This window comes from Agrilus planipennis, unplaced genomic scaffold, assembly GCF_000699045.2.
Source record: "Agrilus planipennis isolate EAB-ADULT unplaced genomic scaffold, Apla_2.0 scaffold16, whole genome shotgun sequence".
NCBI lineage: Eukaryota > Metazoa > Arthropoda > Insecta > Coleoptera > Buprestidae > Agrilus > Agrilus planipennis.
In genome coordinates, this window is record NW_020438946.1 from 138,116 (window position 1) to 159,819 (window position 21,704).

The 21,704-nt window shown below is 36.8% G+C and overlaps 1 protein-coding gene across 1 annotated transcript in view; it reads right to left on the reverse strand.

Moving 5' to 3' along the window:
- The window catches only part of LOC108744688 (alpha-catulin), a 296,147-nt gene that overhangs the window by 116,720 nt on the left and 157,723 nt on the right, over positions 1 to 21,704 (reverse strand). Inside the window, exon 12 of the transcript XR_003231151.1 lies at positions 10,702 to 10,882. The gene's annotated coding sequence lies outside the window, so the exon portion shown is untranslated. The remainder of the gene's footprint in view (positions 1 to 10,701; positions 10,883 to 21,704) is intronic.

The following is a 21,704-nucleotide window of genomic DNA, read 5'->3' on the forward strand; positions in this document are numbered from 1 at the left end:
GTGGGCGGGCAGTCCCTTCGGACCATGCCGGAAGGTAGGGCGGAAGGCCCTCTTCAGCCTGCTTTCAGGAATCGTGGGAATGGGTGAGTGGTGGTTCGGGTGAGAAAAATGAGACGGACGAAATGAAGACAGAAGAGAGTAAAAGATTATCTGTGGAATATTACTGCCTAAGTGGTCCAAGGAAACCACAGAAAAACTTGGACCAAGGCAGACGGACCCGGAATCGAACCGGCGTCCTCCCGAATGCTAAGCAATGGTCTAAACCTCTAGGCCATGCCGCTCGGTAGCCATCCCTTTTCTATGTTTACGATATTACCTACAACGTCGGTCGTGAGAAAAAGTACGCGTTCTGTCAATAACCGCTCTAGTCTAGTTAGTAGATTGAAAGAAGAAGGTAAGTGAGACAGTTTTATTGCAGACTATACCAACTTTGAACGTCCCAACTATACATAACTAGATATGAGGTACCTACACATGTTTAACGGCTTAGCATGCGCCATCTTTTTTTCTTATTCCCCAACTAATAGATCGGTCCATGTTTTGTCGGTCATTACCGGCTTTTTGTCTCTCGTGCATTAAGCACAACTCCTATTTCCACACATCTTGACAACCATTATGGCCGGCCAGTGCCGACCTGAGCCATCCCCTTCACCCCATCCGTAATCGCGCTTAATAGCCACAGAAAATTTATTGTACGGGAAAAAAACGAAACCGATATTTCCAAGCATCGGGCAATAAACCAGACGAACTTTTTGTTCGTGTTCAGACAAAAGCGGCCGTGGCGTAAGGCCGAAGAAAAACAAAGATGAAAAGGAAAAAATACGTAACCTACGTATATATACAATAAAAAACGTGTGCCTGATACATGGATTACAGATGTATGTGCTCATTTCTATTTTAGTTTTAAGGAAAACTCACCGACCAAAAAGACAATACATCGCCCTCCACTGATTTTTACTACTAACCATAATATTTCGTATGTATAATATGGACCATTGGCAAATTGATTCAACTCGTCGCTAGTATGCATTCTTCACCATTGCTTTTTCTTATTTTTTGTTACTTCGGCGTGTTCAGTTACCTATTTCTCTCATAACGCAACAGTTTCCATTTAAACATCAGAACAGTTTGTCTGAAACGTTTCATTTCTCTTTAATAATTAACGCAATTCTTGAAAATGATCAGAAACAGCGGCCGACCCAACAATATTGCTACTGTACTGTTCCACAATGTTCTCCGAGAAATTGTCAAAAATAATTTGTTTCAAGTTATTAACTGTTACAACTCTGTCGGACATAAGTAAAGACTTTCCGAAAAGTAAAATATAAAGACCATCCTACCAAAGAAGTATGGTTGGGACGTTTAAAATTGGCATGAAACGGTCGCATTAACTTTCTTCTTTCAACTTGCTAACTAGACTAGAGCAGTTGCTGACAGAACGCCTACTTTTACTAACGACAGACGTTAAGAGAAGGAGATGTCAGGTAGGAATTGCAGCGGACACTAATAAAGAAAAAGGAATAATATTACAACAATCGATGTATAACAGAAAGAGATGAAGACAATTGGAATTTGAGCATGTTGCCAGAAAAGAAAGTTCAACATTCTCAAGAATTTAGAAGACGCTTGTTTAAAGATATGTTCATGGGTTTAACAAAATTTAACTTCTAAGAAGAAAACTATTTACACTAATTATTATTATTGAACTTAAAAACACTATTAAATTATTACTAAACTTCGACAATTATTCTATTTATTTACACTACTGTTACTATTCACTGTTCTATTTATTTCGCTTCTATCACTTTCAATTTATCTATTGATTTACTTCTGCGACGGTCAATTTATTTCTACTCTACTTCGGCGATCATCTCTTCCTTTTTATACTCCCTTGCCTCCTTTCGGGAACGTTCTCCAGCCGTCCAGAGAAGTCTCGTTTTTTTTGAACGGTTTAACTGCTTTCCCGGAACGCAGGTACGACACACACGTTTACAGATACGGCGCAGATAGGGTACCGTTGAAACGAACTTTTAGAGTAGCTTCCATATACATGGGCACTTTTCAATTTTTTCGTAAAACAGTAAAAATTCATGTTCCTAAACAACCATAATATATATAGGTACAGAGAAAGTAATCCTTTTATTTCAGACGTCGTGAACAGAAACTATAACCTGAGGAAGATTTTTGGGATTCCCTACTTTAAAAGTGTTAAAGTAAACCCCTACAAGAACTATAATCATAATAATCCACATATTTCAAAGAGAATTACTGAAATAGAAAAAAATGTCCCTACGCCATGTGAAACATCAGATGAAAGGGATAGTTTAAGGAACGGTTTCCTGTAGAATTATTGACAATGTCTGGGGTAGAATCTGCACCTTTGTATGCTGTTGGAAGTAATGTTACTATGATAATTGATCAGTCAGAACGACCCGATTTTCTCTTTCGTTCGTTAAACATTAAGTTTTTGAACGTTTCTGTCCATTGTTTGCACACAATTAATTATTAATTTGATGACGAAACTGTGGATTTCCGGATTCCAACCATGTGTCTTACTGATGAAGAAATCCTCATGACGGATCATGATAACGTCAAAAACATTCGACGTTTCGTCTCCTACCACAAGGGACATCTTCATAGTTGGCGTCTTCATAAGAAACTAAACGTTTGACGTCTCCATGACCCGTCATGGGGATATCATCAATAAAACACGGCTAGAATCCGGCCGTGAAGGCCTAAATCAACTTCTATTATTTTGATGTGCGAAACGTTAGAAACCAATGAGATATCACCCTCTGTAAAACAGTACAATGGTGATTAAACTCTAGTAGAATATTCGGCAGTACTTACGTGAGTAAAATGTTGTGGATAAGGGCGACGGGAGGGAGAACGGGGACTAAAATTCCCCCCTCAACGAACGAGGTGGGCGCAGTGGCGTGGAGGCTTAATTAGACACGCGGGCTGGCACGAGGTATCACCAATATTGGCGTTATAATGCAGCAGACCTTCATGACCGTCATACTATTACAATATTAGGTAACTATACTGGCTCATAAGTTAGCAAAATCCTGGTACATTCAGTTGAATTTTGTTTGGGTTTCACGAAAANAGCAGTACTTTCTAAGTTGCCGAAATAGATAAGAACTGCAGCTGTGTACGTTGTTGAAGAAGACGATCCTGTCCCTCCACCAAGCATCAAACAAGCACTTGATGCAGCGAAACTTATAACCAAATTGATCCAGCAGTATTTCAAGATATGAGTAAGATACGAAACAAAATACAATTAAAATATTGGAGCAGCAAAAAAGATCAGACGAAGATAACAGGCTATACGCAATGTGCGAATAATAATAATCGTGTGCAAAATGTGTACTATATTGGTAAATACATATTATTATAGAATAGTAAAATAATATCTTTTATTTCTCTCCATTTAACGACCACTCTTTATAACGTCGAAAAATGTTCAGTCCCTTAAGTGTCGTTATATAGAGTTTACACTGTATCACCTACATATACTACATAGTAACTATTTTGGTTATAGTTAACAAATTTTTCTCAAAAATACTTTTACGAATTCGTTTCGACTGCTAGGCCATTTTCTAAAAACACGTTATTATTAGACGCATCGATATTATTCAATCATCAAATATGTATCCTTTTTTAGCGTGAAGCGTTCCACATTTTTCCGATCAGACGGGACATGAATCTTGACGAAATTATTGTACAAACTAGAGCGGGTGGATCGGGTTGCGAGTTTCGATGATTTAGGAAGCCGGGCCATAGGTTCAACCATAATGGGGGGGGGAGGTTCTTAAAGATAAACCAGACTAAGACAAGTCCCTGAAAGAGGGCAGCAGCTCTTTCAGTACTTAGGGTGGCAGAGATCATGAGGATCAGTATATCGGTATGGCACTCTGATGCACAATACTACTATGTGGAAGGCAACGGGAAACCACCACATTATGATATGCCAAGTAAAAGGTATCAGACATATTAAATGAGTCAGCCAGTCCTCTGGCGTAAAGCACTCCGGACGTAAACTACACCCCCATTCGGATGTCCGGGCGGGGACTACCTCGGGGATGTCATCAATAAGTGCAAGGGGAAGGCGCAATATTTCACGAGTCGGAATGTGGAATGTTAGGACAATGAAACAAGTAGGAAAATTAGAAAATTTAAAAGTAGAGATGGATAAAAGGATGTGGGTTGTTCTGGTTTTACGCAAATGCGAAGTTTAGCTCAGGATAAGAAAGAGTGGAAGTACGTGTCCAACCAGTCTTAGGACTTATGATCTTATGATGATGATGATGAATTTATTTACATTTACTATAAGAGGTTTAGCAATCTTCGACTGTCGGCCCCGATCAGCCGTCATATTTGTTGGTACTATTCAATACTAAAATATTTCATAGTGAATAATACATCACAAACATCATTAATTACAAAATCAAATATTATTATTACAGTTTCAACTGTTTAGACCCCAAAAACACACAAAGTGATCCTTTGCCATTGTCCTACCCCTTGTACCTAAATAACTTATGTAATAAACAAAAAGGAGTATTTCATGTATTCGGAGAAATTGTATTAATTAGTACTTATATTAAGATACGATTTTGTTTAGAACAAGTCCATTGCTAACTTCACGAATTTTTGAGCAAAATTTTACCGAGTAGATAAAAGTAATTCTCAACTCAACAAGTATATCAAATACTATAAGAAAACTTATTCTACTAGTAATAATTCCCTTTATAATTCCCTGATAGTCATCATCATCATCATAAGGTCGTCAGTCCTAAGACCGGTGGGACACGTACCTCCACTCTTTCCTATCCAGCTAATCTTCGCATTTCCCTAAAACTAGAACAACCCACATCCTTAACTATTTGCGAACAGTAATCTAATCTAGGTCTACCTCTACCCCTCCTAACTACCGTTTCTGTCTCTAATATGTCTCTGACTAGACCTTCATGCCTGAGAAGGTGTTCTGCTAACCTATCTCGCCTATTTCTTATTGNCTAAAACTAGAACAACCCACATCCTTAACTATTTGCGAACAGTAATCTAATCTAGGTCTACCTCTACCCCTCCTAACTCCTGTTTCTGCCTCTAATATGTCTTTGATTAGACCTTCATGCCTGAGAAGGTGTCCTACTAACCTATCTCGCCTATTTTTTATTGACTTCCATAGAGTCCTCTGTTCTTCTATTCTTTCTAATGCCTCTTCATTTCTAATCTTATCTACCCACGTTATCCTCATCATTCGCCTATAGCACCACATTTCGAAAACTTCTGATCTTTTCTTTTTACTAATTACGAGATTTTAAATACCTAAATGCTTTGTATAGGTAGAGCACCAAATTAAAATAAAAATTAAAAAGCCATTTACACAGTTGATTAAGCATGACTTCAACAAGACAATTGTCTGAATGTTATACTTCTCAGCAGATCATATTAGCTGCAATCAGACATCCTTGTAATGGAATGTGCATACATATTAATGAAAAGTGGAAAATTTTCTCGTAATCGTAACAATAATTGGGGTTAGAAATCAAGCACTTATCTAACCGCTTATTGGGTGGTGTAGTACATAACACGTAAATAACGATCAAAGGATAATATAGAGCGTGTACACAGGGATAAAACTAATCCTCTTCGAACATTCGGGTTTAACGTTTGCTATGTTATTATGACCGATTTTGGTCAGAATTTAGTAGTTCCTACATCCTTCCCTAAACGACGATATTACATTTGATATCAACATTAATAGGTGTAAGCTCGTCGTACCAAAGTATAATAAAATAACAAAAGGAAATTGATATCCACTTTGGTTTCGCTATTTTGCATGCAATGAAACCAGCGTTGAGTATCTAATGTAATACCATAAAATTATTGAAAGATTGCGTTTACATCTGTATGATAGTTCCTCCATTGGAGCAAATCGAGTCAATTAATACGCATTAAAAATAATAAGTAGAATGTAATTACAACATGGCCTAGATGGCTGTGAAACCTGGACATGGAGAGAATAAGTTAAAAATGATGAGAATGGAAAGAATAAGACAACAGAGACCATAATAATTGATATGCATATACTAAGTAACTCATTTTAAAAGAAGCACCTAAATAACTACTGACTTAGGAACATCAAAAAAATTCTTGGCAATAGTTATTTGAGGTCTAATTTAAGTTATTTCAAGGTTAAGTCGGTTTTTTAAATGGGACCCTCTATTTTTATACCAAATTCAAAAAGAGTGCAAAATTCTACGTGCAGTCCTAAGACTGGTTGGACACGAACCTCCACTCTTTCCTATCCTGAGCTAATCTTCGAATTTTACCAAAAATTAGAATTTCCTACATCCTTAACTATTTGCGAACAGTTTTTTAATCTTGGTCTACCTCTACCCCTCCTAACTCCCGTTTCTGTCTCTAATATGTCTCTGACTAGACCTTCATGCCTGAGAAGGTATTTTACCAACCTATCTCGCCTATTTCTTATTAAATTCCATAGAGTTCTGTTTCTGTTCTCCTATTCTTTCTAATACCTCTTCATTTCCAACCTTCTCTGTCCACGATATCCTCATCATTCGCCTGTAACACCACATTTCGAATACTTCTAACCTTTTCTTTTCCGAAACGCCCACCGTCCATATTTCGCACCCATACAGCGCCGCGCTACAAACATGCCTTTAACAACCTTTTTCGAATTTCTAAATTAGGTAACTGTTCGCGAGCATGACAGTGACTTGTTTATATTGAAGGCGACTCGATCCTACGCTACCATCTGCTTTATATTCCTGTTACTCCATCCGTCCTGACTTATCTAACTTCCTAGATACCTAAAATCAGCCACCTCTTCTAATTTTTCGTCTCCTATCTTTGTATTCGCTCTTTCTATACCTTTTCTTCCCTTGCATACCAGTATTTTTGTTTTACTTTTATTTACTTTCATACAATTCTGTTTTGTCAATACCGCTTCCATTTTATTTAAAGTTATCTCTAACTCCTCCTTGGTAGATGTTAATACTGCTTTATCATTTGCAAATGTAAGCATACTAATCTTTTGCCCCTGTTTACAGTTGTACTGTCTTTAATGATGTTGATCGCGTCTTCGATGTAAAAGTTGCGGTGACAGTGTGTAGCCCCTGGCTGACTCCCTTCCTAATAAGTACTACTCTACATTGCAGTACCAGCTCTATAACTGCCTGTTGCTCTTTATACAAACTAAGTATCACTATTCATTCCTAAGTATATCAAATATCTTGCCCCATTTACCATTATCAAAAGCCACTGTATTGTGCTAATATTTCTCAGACAAATAAATCATAGGAAAGGATTTGCGAGCATTATAGCGTCTGACGGGTTCTATTCAACGTAAGACGAAGTAGGAGTTCTTCAGAACGTTCCTCTGTGATTATGCAGATTATCTGGTTGTTTGAGAAGTTTCCCTTTGCTACCTGTCGGATTTCCCTTTTATCGAACCAACTGCCCCGAATGTCATGACGACGACTTTAATGCTACCAACCGCCGCCACCTCTTCCTCCATCCTCGCAATACACTACACAGTGACAATCACAGGTCTCCCTGACCGTTTCCGATTTCGCTGGACGGGATTAAACGGGATTTCCAGCTTTTCCGTTCATTCGAACCACTACTACACTAATCCTCAACGAATGCATTAGCCATCCGAACCTCATCGGTTTCCAACGACATCATCACCACACAGTGGTATCAAATAATCAAATAGTTACAATAACTGCTGTACTTATTTAATAGACAGCTAATTAATTATCAACTAAATAAGCTAAAGTAACCTTCGATTAATGGACATTACATTTTCATAGTCGTAGAAGAAATAAAATAAAATTGTTATCACAAAATTTTCAAAAATATCACAAGATGAAGACGCTGTAACTTGTCGAAGACCAAAAATAATTTTTAGTGACTTACTTTAGCAGATGTCAGAGCCACAAGAGTGTAAATTATCGTGATGATAAAAAAATATATTGTTTTTCATTTTCAAAAATTAAAGGAATTTTCACATCAATATTAAAAGTTACTTAAAGTATTTCATAATAAAAATTCCTTGTTTGCTAATACTTCCTTGTTACTCCTCCGGTATCCGTTTTAGGGAAAATCCTTTTAAAATGAAGAAATAACAGCAGTCCGTACATGATAACAGTTACTCAAGATTCCATACCAAATTTAAACATGCTTTTAGACATTGACCCAAACGTTAACAGAAAGTTCAACAATAATTTCTGTCTCGTACCAAACCTTTCATTAATTTCATTAAGACAGGTCAGCCGAAATATATTTTAGAAAAGTTTTAATAAAACGGATTTCATAAATCAAAGCAATGTCGGAAGCCTTTCTGTTCGGAGTATGTTCAAGAACTGGTGTCTTTGGCAACGAAAATGATATCACTCTCCATTACAAAAGAATAATAAAGCAGCAGCCGTAAAATTAAGATATATACTTTTTCTGGTATCGTCGCTAGTTTTCGCTTAACTTAGGATTGAGTGAACAATTTGAACGTCATTTTTCAAAGCACTGAAAAGTTTTCCACTAAGAAGTACACAGTTTTGAAGTCGGTGACTCCAAAAATCTGACAAAATTTCGATACAGAGGGTCAAACATCGACATATGAAAATAAACTAGATTTGGTTAGTCTAGGTTGAGATAAGGTTCGGTTACACATAGGTTCCTTTCACAATATTCGATTTTTTATTTTCCCCTTTCGCGTTCATCCCTTCACTACAACCCCCAAAGGCTTCTTTAGTGTTTTAAAAGGCAATTTTCACCCACCCGGCCTTTCGTTCACTCTACCCCACTAATAATTTTCAACTAATTCTTATACTTAAATATATTTAAAAGGTTAGTAAAATATTAAAATAATGTCTGTCTGTCGGGTTTACAACTGTCAGAATTTTGGAGTAGATAAATTTCCAATGCCTTACTTTTTATATTCACCCCTACAACTAGGATTACCCGAAGCAAACTCCACTAAATGTGGGAAAAGAACGAAGTTTTAGTAAAGGGTGTGTAGTTAGAGGTTCGTGAATTTGGCCTTGCCCATTCCCATTACTTATCAAAAGGGAGCCGGTGTAGAACGACCGACATGAGTATAAAGGGTCGGGAAAAGGTGGCGACCCAGTGCCGGGGTTCAAATAATCATACTGGAAGTACGAAAATCCCAGTAGAGCCGAGCCGGGCAAACTCGGATCTTTTGACTCCCGAGTGCTTCTCAAGTATAGCCAAGGATCTCCTCATTGCTCCTGCGAGTACGAGTGAGATGATTCTTTCCTTTTCTTATCCCTTCCATTTCGTAGGTGAGTCCCTTCTTCCATAACCGTACCCAATAGTATTGCGAAGGTAGTCCGGCATGCTACCCCTGAGTTGCGGGACGATCATTAAAAAATTTTCGTAGGTACTATTTAAGTTGCGAGAGAGGCTTCGCTCGTCTACGGAATGAAGGGATATGGAAGTGGAAGGGAGAATAAAAAGAGAAAGCAATATGGGTCATTATTGCTTACTCTCTCGTACTCATTGAAGGGTACGGAGTGACCCAAACTAAGCTCAGGTAGCGGCTCCTACAAAGTTAAAGTTTGCCCGGCTATACAGTAGAGCGAGAAATCTTATTGCACGCTCGGCCCAATCCCTTGCCCATAGGCAAACAGGAAAACCAATTAACCAAAATAAACCGAGGAGGACGAGTAACCCTTTATAATCAAAATATATAAATAAAATTTAAGTATCTATTCGTAATAATTAATGAATAATTCTTTAAACCCTAAAATAATTTCTTCCGTAGAACTTTTAATCATCTTAACAACACTGAATTTGTCGCTTCACGAGATGTTATCTACAACAACGTAGTTTCTCCATCGGAAGTGATGAAACAGCTATAGCACTTAACCTTGTAAAAATTCCACTCGCTAAAATTAATCAAAACAAAAATAGACTCCACCACTTTTATACTTGTTTACCTACCCTTATGAATTTTAACTAAGGGAAGTGGGATAGTACTTTTTCGCGTTTCGTTGTTGTTTGTCTTGTGTCTTACATAAATTTGTTATTTCGAAAGAGGGTAGCTAGGTCCTATTACTGTTTCAAATTATTTTAAATTTCCCAAGGGAGGCACGCCGCAGCGTTCCTTCTGAGTACCTGTTTTTACAATGATGCGGTGTCCAAATTCTCGCAGGAGTCAAATTTCTTTTTCTTTAAATAAATTCACCTTATAAAGAACCATATTTAGAAATACAAAGGTAACAATAAAACTTTCGGCATTAAACCAAAAGAAAAGTACACTTCCGTTAGTCTCTAAATGTTCAAAAAACATTCAGATGTTGAAGAACTTAATTCCAAGCGGACGAGTGAAGTAAAGAATAATAATAAATCACATAACAAATTGTTATAATATTTACATTATTGTAAAGAGCAAGAATTGAGAACAGACTCAAAACCGTAGCAAGATTTGGATTTGATGTCAAGACCAGATGCAATAGAAATTAGGCTAGAAACAATCTAAATTTTAGAGGTATTACGTAGTACACTTTTTTCTCAAAAGGTTTGGCGATACGAACTCGGCATGCACACGGTACGGATCCGAAACGGTGTAGCGTAAATCACCCTTTACTTCAAAAAGTCAATACAGCATTTTCATATACCTTAACATCATTTATTTATTTTACTAACCTTTCTTGTGGCGAGGTGTTGAAGAGGTCTTCCATGATTGTCTTGACCATTTGCTCCTTTTGGTAATCGCCTAAACAATAGTTTTCAATCGGCGATAAAGAATCCACTGTCCAACTGATGTTGTAACTGTCCCACCACTGACCGGTCGGTGAACCGACAACCTGTGCGGGATTTGGATTTCCTTTAACAAACATAAAAAAATATTGTACTTCTCAGTTTTTAATATCGGACGCTGTGCTTTTACTTTTTCGTTTTTTTTTTTTTTTCACTAGCTTTATTGTTGGTACTATAGAAAAAGAAAAGATCGCGTATACTTATAGGATTTGATAGAAAAAGCTTTTGATAGTGTTAAATGGGACAAGATGTTAAATATACTTAAAAATGTAGGGATGAGTTACAGAGAAAGAAGAGTGATACTTAGTTTGTATAAAGAGCAACAGGCAGTTATAGAGCTAGAGCAGCAACGTAGAGAAGTAAATATTAGGAAGGGAGTCAGACAAGGATGCACACTGTCACCGCTATTTTTTAATCTATACATCGAAGACGCAAATTATATCATTAAAGATAGTACAACTGTAGGTATATTAATAGAGGGGCCAAAGATTAGCATGATATAGCAGTATTAGCATTTAGGGAAATACAAAGATTAGCTCAGGATAGGAAAGAGTGGCGGTACGTGTCCAGCCAGTCTTAAGACTGACGACCTTATAATGATGATTCATTTAATAATCAATGTAATGATGTTATAAAAAGTTCATATTGAACAGAATTCTATCGAAACCGTTAGAAGCGATTTCGGTCTCAGTGGATTTTATCAATTTACCTACTCCCTTAAGACAGCGTTTATGAATTACTAAAAGCAGCATGGTAAACGCCATCTGTGTGCTACGCTGTAGATTCACTACGACAAGTCGATATCCTTATGGACTTTCTTGAACATCTTTCAATTCTTCTATAGGTAGCAATATACTTACTACAAATGGCATTTACTACGATGTTTCTAATAATTCAATGTAATATCAATCAATAAACAAAGTGGGAAAGAAATAGTAATGTCCATGTAACCACACCAGAGGTATTATCATAAAGAAACGGGCATCAATCTATCATTTACCCATTTATGCTGTTTGGTACTAAACAATTGATTTCATTTATGTAGTTTGCGGGAGTAAATTAATAAATTTAATTGTGAGAGACACAGTGTGATGATGAATGTGTTTAAGTCCGCAGAGAGAAATTGAGTTTTAGCAAATCGGCTAGGTTCTATGTGCCCATGAATACATTAGCAAAAGCCACCTAACTCTATATCGTATTTGTATACGTATGCGTGTTGAACCAGTCAATAGTAATCAACTACAACAGGGTCCGGATTTGTTTGTTTGTGGAAGCAACAGGAAAATGATTTATCAGGTTTGACAATTAACTACGGATCAGGATAATTATTGTACCTATTTGCCATATAAACAATCAAGAAGGACACAATAAAATTAAAGAAACCTAATGGAGCTTAGGTAACCAATTTAATGCTTCCCCAAGAGTACGAGTTCTGTTCAAAAAGTATCCCGAATTTTGACGTGACAACGTCTTATAATTCGATGCACGCACGAAAAAACATGACTCATGCGGCGTTACCTCGCTCTGAGGCGTTCCATTTAAGGCTTGAAGTGCAAGCGAGAGCGCGGAACGAGCGACAAAGAGGCACAATCGGCCTCCGCGTTCGGCAGCGTTCGACTCTGTCTCTCTCTTACTTGAGTGAGCGATGCGTCCGCGTGGACAGCTACTATACAATAATACATTTCCATTTACCTCCTTCTCTATATCCATACAAAATATCTATCAAACAAATAAAATTAAAATTTTCTTTTGAAAAATGAAACCATTCCATCAGTATTTTCTTATGACGTTGTCACGTTCAATTATCGTCAGTAAACCGACTTTACAGACAACCGATTTTTTTTTATTTCCGCGGGTTTCGTATATTCGATTTTTTTGTGGTGTTATGTTGGTACTCATGTCGACCACTTATACCGACAAGTTCGGTCATGTTGAATGTTCAGTTAATTTTTAACAGCTGCTTTGCTTGCACGTGCTTTGGCACGTCCTCGATTTTTGCCTATTCCAAAAAATGGATCAAAGAATCTGTATCAAATTTTGTGTGAAAAACAAAATTAAGTGCGCGTACTCATTCCGAATGTTGACTGTGGCATATGATGAAGCTACCTTGGACCGAAGCAACGTTCACAAAATGTTCCCAGAAGGCCGAGAAGATTTGAACGACAAAAAACGTGCCGGACGCCCGAGAACGTCAACAACAGACGAAAACGTTGACGAAGTGAAGAAAATAGTATTGGCCAATCGTCGAATTACCGTTAGAGAAGTTGCTGAGAACCTAAACATTTGGGCATGAAACGGGTTGCCGCGAAATTCGTACTAAAATTGCTTAATTTCGACGAAAAACAGCATCGCATTAACATTGGTAAGGAGCTGTTGGACTCTGTCCGCGACAAGCCAAATTTGCTCTAGAGGATTATAATTGGTTACCAATCATGGGTTTATGGTTATGACGTGGAAGCCAAAGCTCAATCATCCCAGTGGAAGCTGCCGCACGAGCCAAGACCGAAAAAAGCGCACCAAGTTAGGTCGATTGTGAAGGTTTTGATTACGGTTTTCTTGGATTGCAGGGGCGTGGTGCATCATGAGTTCTTGCCACAGGAGAGAACAGTCAATAAGGAATATTACCTGCAAGTTATGCGCAATTGGCTTGACTGGCACCAACTCCAAACTGATTATAAATTTTAAATGTATATAAGTATCAATGATTTTGCCGATTGTTCTGTAATGTACTTTGCCTTGAAGCAATTGATATATTGTTTTCTACTTTTTAGTTTAAGTTTGTACATGTAGGTATAGTCTTGAAGTGGGTTTTTGTTTTGTTTTCTTTAAATTGACTTTATCATATCACACCGTCATATCATCCAATTCCATTCGCGTAATGGCTGAAAGTAGTTTTCTTGACGATATTTCTCTTCTAATATTTACAGATAAACAATCTGGCGTTAACAAGGTTTATACAATTGTAGAAACGAATCGACATCGTGTTGTGTCGCAGATAGTTGTATGTATTTCCGTTCTTGGCTGGACAATTTCAATGGCGCACTCGAAAGAATTAAACTGGGATGGATTTATTTACTGAGAAAAGAACAGAAAACAGTGTACAAAGGAGAGAAAGAGAACGAGAGTAAGCAACAACGATCCTTTCGACTGCACAAACGCTCTTTCATATTTTAGATTCAATCCACATCCTTGGAAACTAATCACATTTCCGGACGTCCGCTCGCCCATCCGTCGCGTCGCGACGGTCGTGGTCGTCTCTTTATGTACGTTTGCACAATCCTGCTTAGTGACCGCTTATAACATCGAATCAAATCTTTTCATCCCTATCTCTCTCTTTCTCTCTCTCTCTTCTTATTCGAATCCTCGTCCTTCTTTTCGTTCTCTTTCCGTACCAGAGCTCATAAGTTCACTTTGAAACCAGACGGGAAAGTAATCCGTCTATTGCTATATGCGAAGATTAATTCCGAGCTTTTACCTTTAGCAGCCAACGTATATTACAAATTTACCTACAGTACATAGTAAAAGTTTAAGGACACTGTATCTATACGTACTGACAGTGTCGCTCTTTTTGTTTCAATTTTGTTGAAACTAATTTCGGTATTTGGTGGAAGTGAAATGTTCAATAAAAATAAACAAACGAACAAAAAAAGAGAGGGTGGGAATTTAGGTTATGATCTCCCTTTTTCTAAGGGGATGGTTATCATCATCATCATAAGGTCGTCAGTCCTAAGACTGGTTGGACACGTACCTCCACTCTTTCCTATCCCGAGCTAAATTTCTCATTTCCCTAAAACTAGAGCAACCCACATCCTTCACTACTTGCGAACAGTAATCTAAGCTAGGTCCCCTCCCCTCCTAACTCCTGCTTCTGCCTCTAATATGTTTCTGACTAGACCTTCATGCCTGAGAAGGTGTCCTACCAACCTATCTCTCCTATTTTTTATTGACTTCCATAGAGTCTTCTGTTCTCCTATTCTTTCTAATACCTCTTCATTTCTAACCTTTTCTACCCACGTTATCCTCATCATTCGCCTATAACACCACATTTCGAACGCTTCTAACCTTTTCTTTTCCGCCGCGCCCACTGTCCATGTTTCGCACCCGTACAACGCCGCGCTCCAAACGTACACCTTTAACGACCTTTCTCGAATTTCTAAATTAACCGTTTGCGAGCATAAAAGTGACTTCTTTTTATTAAAGGTGACACGACCCTGCGCTATCATCTGCTTTATATCCCTGCTACTCCTTCCGTCCTGACTTATCTGACTTCCTAGATATCTAAAATCAGTCACTTCCTCTAATTTTTCGTCTCCTATCTTTATATTCGCTCTTTCCCTACTTTTTCTTCTCTTGCATACCAGTATTTTAGTTTTCCTTTATTTATTTTCATACAGTACTGATCTGTCAGTACCGCTTCCATTTTAGATGCTAGATGCTAATACTACTATAAGAAAGTTATGGCGAGTTAAAATACTTCCTTATCTCCCACAAAAACAAAAATTCCCCTCGAACGATCCGTTGTCTATACCAAGGGTGGTCAACCCGCAGCCCGCCTTGAACACTTCCGGCTTGCGAGATTCATTATATGATAGTCGTACAAAATATATTTATTTTACAATGACGAAAGTAGTGACCTAAAATAATGTATTTAAAAAACCGATGTGTCTACTCACCGGTATCGTACCAGTGACTACGAAGCTATTCACCGGTACTGTACCGGTGACTAAGAAGCCAGAAAGAATGCTTGATTGCTGCTGTAAATTACATTGACTTTGAATTAGAAGATTAAATTCATACTTCATTTATTTTAAATATCTAACTAAATTTTCATTTTAGTTTAAATAAGTAGACGTAAATACCCTCTATTCCGGCGTATTACTGTCACCGCCTAGTTTTTAACTAAAAATTTGGTATTCAGGATTTTCTAAATTTTCAGTAGAAGAAATGGTATTTTTGAATTTTGCATAAACACTCCTATTCATGAAGGCACTTGGACAACTGTGGAAATTTTAAGTTCAAAAATAGTTTAGGAGTCTCATGTTAGAAAATTTCTATTGATAACTAAAGCACTAATTAACAATGTTTGATACAACGTTTAGGTACCGGTGAATAGCTTCTTAGCTCCCAGTACAGTACCGATGAATAGCTTCTCAGTCGCAGGTACGGAACCGGTGAATAGTGAAAAAGTATCTGTCAAAATTATGAGAAAATAATAATTGATTTTAAAACAATATTCTTGTGAATGTATGACAAATATTACCTGCTTTATTAATGAATTTACAATTATGAGTTGGAAAAAATATCTAATATTTAATTTTACATGCGATTCGCGGAGTTATGATTTATTTCTATAGACGCCATTTGGGTTGGCTACCCCTGATTTATACATTCAATAGTCAGCTTTTATTTTATTCGATTCTTAACTCCAATATCGAAATAGTTTCCTTTTTTAAGCTCGTTTAGTTAGTCTTGTATAATTAATAATTCATTGGTAACGTTTTCATTTATATATTTTGTTGATATTTTTACTTTTTGAATAATATTATCCCCGGAACTTTCTAAAAGCACTGTATGTGGTAGGTACATACCTGACTGGCCAATGATGCACTGCCTTCTAAATTCAACGATATGAGACTGCAGAGAGAAATTAAATTCCGACATGATTGTTTTGAGCAACACTTTGTACCTGCATTCAAGGAAAATCTGAATTCTCGGTTTTATTTATTTTGTTTTTCCCTTTTATTATAAAATGTAGCTAGGCTATATAATGACAAATCGTAAAGCATGGACACGTAGGGGGAAATTGAAACAACCGACACTTGATCCTGGATTGTTTCCTTTGGGGATGTAAAATCAATTTCTTGTGCATGTTTCAGGTAATTTCCTGTTTACCTATCTTGCTTTGTTCTTGTTTTTTCATTCCCATAGTTCAAACACTTCACAAAATGCGATAAAATTTTACAAAACCCTAGTTCATAAACATATTTTCAAATGCATCGCCTTAATGGCATTTGACACCTTGTACCGTTTTTCTACAGTCTTTAATCGAAGATTGAAATTTTTAAAGTGAAACTTTTTATCGACGGTAGGAAGGAAAATTACTAGGGTATAAAACCGAAAGGTGTAACGTCACGCGTCACAGTGTCAAGCGTCACGCGCTACGTGTGACCCCTGGTGGATATATCCAAAAGGAGTCCATTTTAACATAATAATCTGAATCACTGTACTGCATATGTATTGCATATGCATTTGGGTTTGTTTGTTTTGATTTGTAATTCCTCTCTTCAGTTTTGCAAGGTGCAAGCGTAAATATTTTTAACAAAACTAAACCAATATTCCACATTCGTCCGCTCGGAATAAAGTTGTATTTTTCTGGTATTTAGTAATTAGTTAACGCAATAGTTTAATTAAAAAATACTACTGTGATATACAATCTAAAGAAGTTTCACTTCTTACGCGTGTGCATTAATACATGCTCGGTCCTTTTTTTATTGTACATATATATATCTAGACTCAAAACCGTAGCAAGATTTGGATTTGATGTCAAGACCAGATGCAATAGAAATTAGGCTAGAAACAATCTAAATTTTAGAGGTATTACGTAGTACACTTTTTTCTCAAAAGGTTTGGCGATACGAACTCGGCATGCACACGGTACGGATCCGAAACGGTGTAGCGTAAATCACCCTTTACTTCAAAAAGTCAATACAGCNCTAAAGAAGTTTCACTTCTTACGCGTGTGCATTAATACATGCTCGGTCCTTTTTTTATTGTACATATATATATCTTCTTGATATTTCATAAGATATTCCTTCCTATATTAAGTTAATTTGAAATCCTTATCTACCCCCGGCCTCTTTTGTGCCCCGTTACATCCGATACTGTGGTAATCTGATCCCTTAATAATACAAGAGACAGTGGTTTCTAAATACATATAATTTTCGCTTTTCTATCCTCTCGTATCCCTTCGCGCCTCTCTCCCCTTTTCCCCGCGCTATTGTTCTACGTAACGCACATTAATGAAGATTCCCTTCGGATCATCCTTCGGGAATGGGTGTACGAAACCGTACGGGCTTACTGCTGCCTCTGAGGAGGAGGAGGAGGAGAACAAAGGGTCGTGGGGAGAAAACGTATAACGTCAAGATGACAGTGTCATCATACGAAATGAAAAGCTTACGTTTTCCTTAGCTCCTCGAACAAGTTACACACAATATGTGAGACGAATTGTGATAATATTGCTCGTTAGGTTGGAAAGGGAAACGAAATAATCAGCTATTTATCGAAACTTTTGTGTTACAATGTACTTTCAAAACCATCGTCATAAGGTCGTCAGTCCTAAGACTGATTGGACACGTACCTCCACTCCTTCCTATCCTGAGCTAATCTTCGCATTTTCCTAAAACTAGAACATTCCACATCCTTAACTATTTGCGAACAGTAATCTAATCTAGGTCTACCTCTACCTCTCCTAACTCCTGTTTCTGCCTCTAATATGTCTCTGACTAGACCTTCATGCCTGAGACGGTGTCCCACCAACCTATCTCGCCTATTTTTTAGTGACTTCCATAGAGTCCCCTGTTCTCCTATTCTTATATTACAGAAATAAATCAAGGGAAACGAATGACGTCATTTTCTAAGTCCTTTTTCGCATACGTTTCCTAGCCTATATTACAAGCGAGTCCAAAAAGCTGTTTTGAATTAAGTCATAGATCGCACCTTTGACTTAAACGCAATCTCTCTCAATAATTTTACAGTAAGTGTAACGTTACAATATGGCAGCATTTCTAAAAAACTACCATTTTTCTCCTTTTTGTTTGCAAGTCCTATTAACAGTTGTCCGTTTACCGAAACAACAGCCCGATTCCGTTTTTATTGCTCCGAACCTCGTTAATATCGGGAAACTATTTAGCGGCTTTGCAAAAGGGCTCGTTTTGCGGATAATGGCACCTGGCGTGCCAAACTTTCGTTCCAACCTCTTTTTTGTTGTACGTCCATTAATTTTGACAGTCAAAGCCGGCTTAACAGCTTTTACGCCGTACTGAAAAAGCGTCGAAGTATAGGAAAAAAAAACGTCTATTTATTAATGGAACGCTTTCGCGTCCTATGTACTTAACTAAGCCTAAATTAGATTTCACCAGAAATACCTACGCAATACCTGCATTTAATTAAAACCAGGTTGCGAAAACATACAAATAAAATAAATACATAAATAGATAACGAAATATTTACACCATGAGTAGCCAACCTGCGGCCCGCGGTAGTTTTAGAAAATACAATGATCAAACTAGTAAAAACCAATATATTAAAAAAAACGATGTGTCTATTCACCGGTACCGTACCGGTGACTAGGAAGCTTTTCACCGGTACTGTACCGATAACTATGAAACTAGAAAGAATGATTTATTGACTTGAATTAAACGATTAAATTCGTGCTTCATTTATTTTAAATATATGTAGTTTCATAAAACAAGATGTATATGCATTAGTGACCTTATTGTATGGTTTTTAGGTAGATTTATAACAGATTGGAGTTTGTCTAAACCCCCGGCCCGACTGATATGTCTTCGAAAAGTATGCTTCATTATGATCTCCGCGCCCAACATCACTACATAGTATAAAATAAAAACCGCTTTCCCGCTGTCTGTCCCTATGTACGCTTAAATCTTTAAAACTACGTAACGGATTTTGATGCGGTTTTTTTTAAAAGATAGAGTGATTCAAGAGGAAGATTTACATGTATAATACATGCATAATATAGTAGGGAAACGCTGATAATTTTAGAGGTTTCTAATGTGATGTAAATAAACACATTTTTTGCGCTTACATTGCAAACGCTGACTGAACTCTACGAGATAGATCAAAATAATGTACTACAGTATTGTACATCTTAAAAGGGTCTACAAAAAAGTTCGCGATGGTATATATCTATCTCTTAGGGATAACCCACAATAACCATTTTTATCCTTTACTTTTTATGAGAAATAATCACTTATTTACGAAGCAATTGTAGGCAATACAGCATTAATTCTTATCCAATTAAGTACCTTAAATACATTGTGCATTTAATACAGATCAATATGGCCCTTTACAGCATGTAATTTAAATGAATATTTTCGAAGATATTACAGATTTAAAATGCAGGGACATAGCGGTTGCGGCGGTACCGGCCGGGAGGCCGGTTTGTATTGTCTAATGACAAAAAAACTGTGAATGTTGTATATAAAGACATTCTGTAGTATATTTAGTATGTTCAGGAGGTATCTTTTGAAGATTTTCCCTTTTCGATAATAATCTAAACAAAACAAAAATATATTTAGTATCAGCATTGCACCCGTGCGAAGCTGGGGCGGGTCACTAGTATATTTATATAAAAATGATCAGCATTATCACCTCTACAACATACTAAAAATTCAAGGTCATCGTGTTTGCTGTAACATACATAACCTCGTCACATTTTTCTACCTCTAACATATGGGGGCATTAAAGATATTCCAGTCTATCATAAATCTCCCTAACAAAACAATGACGTCACCAATGGATTCAGGTACATCTCCAAACAGCCTGCCGTATTATTGCCCATTTAGTATTACCTGTAATACATTTCCGATTGCTATTTAGAAAATGTATAGATTTCCTAGGAAATGTGTCTAATATAATTTATTTCACACATTTCCGGGCGATTTTAGGAATTATATACATTTCCTACGAATTGTATACAATGACGGATTTCATACATTTCCGGTACCATGTACATGATAATATTATTAAATAGAAACGTACAGACGGAAGAAGTTATCCCAACATTTTGTAACCTGTATCTAGTAAACGACTTTAATTTACTTGGAAAACTTTGTAAGCCGTTTTGCAACACTTCTATCAAACTTAATTTACGAGTAAAACTAAGACGATCTATCGAATGTGTTAAGGCGTTTTCTTTAGGTTAAAGGTTTAGTTTGCATTTAGAAAGCGTAGAAAATTTTATCGGTTCAGGCTGATATGCTCAACTAAAGGGAAAAAGTTCACAACTTAATTTACTCGATAGAAAACACTGTATGTAATGAAGAAAAATCAACCTAGTCACACACCACAAAATAACGATTACTGTTCGTTTAAAGAAGTTGGAGATATGCCCTTTCCCTTTATTAGGATGCGCCGTAGCATAATTCCAAATTCAATCATATTTGTCTGCGGAGCTCATTTCTTNCATTTTCTTTTGAATAGTCATCTGATGATATTTAAATTCTGGCCAATCAAGTTTATCCACACTCAATTCTGATCAGAATTTAATTGTATTTACCAACATGAAATGATCTAATCCTGATAAGATCCTAGCGTGGAAAACTTGATTTAAACAATTTTTTACTTTGATAGGATAAACTGTAGGTAAACATTCTGATTTGGACCTGACAAGTATATTCTTACTTCGGATATCTTTATTCAATCCTCATTAGGACCTTACTGAAACTTCCCTAAATTGGACAGCCCTATTAGGTCCTCACATATATCGGACTAACCTGCTTCCAATTTCTAGTCGGGAAGGATCATAGTCTCATATTTATAAGATTCGTTATCAGAATAATGTCTATTATTTATTAATTATCCAGAATTACCTAGTGTTGAAGTACCTACTACGTCTAATATTTACCTGCCATACAAATACGTTATAACTAAAAATGTTCAAAATTCTTTTGTTACGAATTTCTTACTCTTAATTTTTATTTAATTTTATGAACGATTAAATCTTAATCCAAAAGAACAAAAGTTATCTAGAAAGCCTAAATTTATAGATACCTTTCAGTAGCTTCATCGATTTTGTTGTCGACCAAAAATTTTCCATGCCCTTACGTCATCCAATAAATTCCTAGGTTGCACAAATTTTACAGTCACAA